Consider the following 3892-nt stretch of genomic DNA (forward strand, 5'->3'; position numbering starts at 1 on the left):
CAAATTTATACATCTGTGTAATTACCATATCAATCATAATAGAGAACATTCTATCACTCTTAGAAAGTACTTTGTGAGCTTTTTGGTCATTTCCTTCAACACCCACCCCAGGCAAACATGGTCTGATTTCTCTGAGTAAAGAAAAGAGGTGTTTGGTGCTGGGCTTGACACAAACATGGTGATATAATGTGCATTCTTTTGTATTTCCTTTCTTTATGAAAAATCATAGGCCTTAGTTGAGCTGTGTCCTTCTGGGTATCTGTGATTTATCCATTTTCATGGATGAATAGTATGCCATGATACAGGTGTGCACTTGTGTTAGACAACTTACTATTATAACAAATAAGTGGGATAACTAACTGAAGAAGAGCAAAGGTTTATTTTGTGAACCTTTCACTTCATGATTGATACATGCCCAATATTTTGGGCCTTTGTCCATCAAGAGAATCATCATGATAGATGCTCAACAGAACAGAACTGCTTGCTTCATGGCTAGGGAGCAAAAACGAAGAAAAATAAATCAGGATCCCTCAGCCCAATACATGGGCACTTTGCCGGGGACTTAAGGTCCTCCCACTAGGCCTCCAACTTTTAAAGTTTTTACCACCTTCTGAGAGTGCCAAATCAGTAGCAAATGACACTTACGATGCAAACTATGGCAATGCAATAGTTGGTCCATCCACCCACTGATGAGCATGAGATGTATCTCAAGCCAATGAAATCAGGTAATTCTAAGATTCGCATACAAGCCATTGTGTGGACATATCTACCAAATGTGTTGTACTAGTTAGGCTTAGCAGCAGATTCTAATCTTCTTCCAGAATGATTGCATCAATGTAGTTCTGTGTGCCAAGAACTCCACACAGTGCCAACTTTTGATATTGTCAGCTGGTGAGTGTCAGCCATTCCAGTTCTGCAAATTGATACCCAGTTGTGGTTTTAATTCACACATTCTTAAAAACTTCGGGGTGACTTCAATCAGATGGAAAGAATTTAAGATAAAAGAACAAAATATAGTTTACTCATATAAGGAAATGATAATCAATAGAGTGCTTGTCTAGCAAGGCTAAACCCCCGTATTCAATCCCCAGTGTTACATGAACCAGGTGTGGTGAACATTTATAATCCTGGCACTTAGGAAGTAAAAGCATGAGGATCAGAAGTTTAAGGTTGTGGTCTACTATGAGTTCAAGACCTGGGGTAGGTGGGATCCTATCAGTGAGAAAGAAAAAGAAAAGATGGAGAGAAGGAAGGAAGGAAGGAAGGAAGGAAGGAAGGAAGGAAGGAAGGAAGGGACAGAGGGAGGGAGGGAGGATAGGAGGGGGATGGGAAAAAGGAGGGAGAAAGGAAGGGGAGAAAAAAGAGAGAAAGAAAGACAGAGAAGGGAGGGATGGGGAAGAAGGAGGGAGGGAGGAAGGGGGAAGGAAGGGAGGAAGGAAGGAAGGAAGGAAGGAAGGAAGGAAGGAAGGAGGGCAGACAGACCAAAGTGGGAATTTCTCTTCCAACCAGCAGCTGACCAGACACACCCAACCTCAGCAGACTGCTCCCACCATGTGATTTCAGCTTAGCTGTGGCTACAGAAAGTGATCTCATGGGTGGATTCCACAAAAGCTGCAAAGAGAAGGTCTCTGGTCTGAAGAAACATCAAACAAAGTCTGGAAAAGGTTAAGTACAGAGGTGAGAGCAGAGCAGAGCAGCCATGGGATAGAGAAGCAAATGTGTAGTCAGGAATTTGAGGTTCAGACACAGAAAGTTTTGCCAGACAGTGCTACCTGCCTCCTTTACAAATTCCTGGCTCAGCTGCATGGAACTGTAGGAAATTTGCTGTGGGTCCTGGATCAGTATCTTAGTACTGTAAGAAAGGTAAATTGGGTGGGAATGTGACTTCCACAGTCCCTCAGAGCCTCAGTCACAGAAAGCCAATGTTTTACTTTTTCTTTTTCTTTTTTTTTTTTGTTTTGTTTTAATGATGGAAACAAAAATATACCTTAAAAGCAAAGCTTTTGGAAAAAAACAACAACAACAACAACAACAAAAAAAACATTTGTTCTTCCCTGTCTTGTATGGTTCCTCAAACTTCACCTTGGCCTCCTGCCTGGCTTTGCATTTTAGGGCTAGGTCTCTAAAGACACCTTGTTGACAACAGTTTTGTCCAAGGGGATGTCCACAGAGTGCCTAGTGGGCATGAGATGATTGTAGTTATAAACTTTCACAAAGGACTTGATCTTTCATCTCTTGGCCATTTTCTTCTTGCCCATGGCAGCTGTCACTTTTCAGGGGCAGCAGTCAATTCCAGCCACCAGGGCATGGCTGTAAAGGTGGTCTGAGGTACCATCATCAATGTTCTTCACAATGACAGCTTTGAGTCCAGAGTAATGTCCAGCCAGAACAATCATCACTTTCCTGGGTTTCATGAACTTGCCCATTTCAACAGCAAGCAGCCAGGACCCAGCAGAAAGGCCAATAGTTTTCTTTTTAACTAACAATGGTGCCTCTATCACATCTTGTACCTATAATCCATACACCTTCTTTCTCATTCTCATTGCTGAAGCTTCTTCCTCCTTTCACTACTCAAACACTGACAGCCCTAGTGTGTTAGTTACTTGTCCCGTTTCTGTGACAACACACCTGACAAGCATCCCAAGGAGGGAAAGCTTCATTTTGGCTTTCAGTCTCATTGGATCTGGTGCCCTGTGGCAGAGACAGTATGATAGTAGGAGCGGAAGATAGCAGATCACATGGCATCAGCAGTCAGGGAGCAGAGAGCAGCGAGTATCTGCACTCAGCTCTCTCCTTTGTATGCGGTCTGAGACTATGGCCTGAGATGCAATGCTGTCCATATTCAAGGTGGGTTTTCACAGCTTGCTTCTAGATAGTCTAGATGAACTCTCACAGGTTGTCTCCTAGGTTATTCTAGGTCTTACCAAGTTGAACATGATAACCATCATACTTCATTCTAATGACAACATATATACAACTTTTCCCATATCCAGTAACATAGTAATGTTATCTTTAAATCTTCTTGGGAGCACAAGTGAAGTATATTCTACTACAAGTCAACACCAGAGTGGCAGCTACATCATTATGTCTGTTACTAGAGTTCCTTGCCCAGAGCTGTTAAGGAATATTTGTTAACACAGTGAAGATGTGTCTGTGCTAAGGTGCCTCTGATTGCTTTAATAAAGATCCAGATGGCCAATAACTAGGCAGAAAGAGGTTAAGCAGGACTTCCAGGGACAGCGAGAACTCTGGGAGGAAGAAAGGCAGAGTCACCAGCCAGACATGGAGAAAAAACAGGAGGTGCAAGATGGAAGAGAGGTAACGCCACACGGCAAGATATAGATTAGTATAAATGGGTCAATTTAGGTTAAAATAGCTAGCTGAGACAAGCCTACGCTAAAGGCCAAGCTTTAATAATTAATCATAAGTCTCCATGTCATTTTTTTTTTTTTTGCTGGCTGGTGGTCCTGATGAGAAAACTTGCCACACACCCCCCCCCCAAATAGTAGGAAACAATTCCAAGTGAAGACAAGTCACTTACAGCACTCATTTAAAACAAACAGAAAACGATGGGGAAATGAGAAAATATAAAAAAGTGAAGCAGTTCTTTTTCTAAACAGACGAGCAAGCCACATAAAAAACACACAGACACTGACATAAAAGGAGTGAGGAAAACCCCTTTGTGACACATCCACAAACATAGAGCTGCTGAGTGATAGAGATCAGATGTAAGGGAATAGCAGACATGTTGTGAAACAGGATCCCAGACTAAAGACCACATAGAATACTCAAACAAATAGATGAATCAAGTTAATCAAGGAAATCCATTCAGGACCTAATAGGAAAGTTACCAAAGCTGATGAGCCAATTACTAACTTGGAGGAGAAATTTA

The 3892-nt window shown here is 42.0% G+C and overlaps 1 pseudogene; it reads right to left on the bottom strand.

Moving 5' to 3' along the window:
• Positions 1–463: 463 nt before the first annotated feature.
• On the bottom strand, positions 464–2426 carry LOC118594535 (annotated as a pseudogene).
• Positions 2427–3892: the final 1466 nt, after the last annotated feature.

The sequence above is a fragment of the Onychomys torridus genome, chromosome 13 (genome assembly GCF_903995425.1).
Source record: "Onychomys torridus chromosome 13, mOncTor1.1, whole genome shotgun sequence".
NCBI classification, from domain to species: domain Eukaryota; kingdom Metazoa; phylum Chordata; class Mammalia; order Rodentia; family Cricetidae; genus Onychomys; species Onychomys torridus.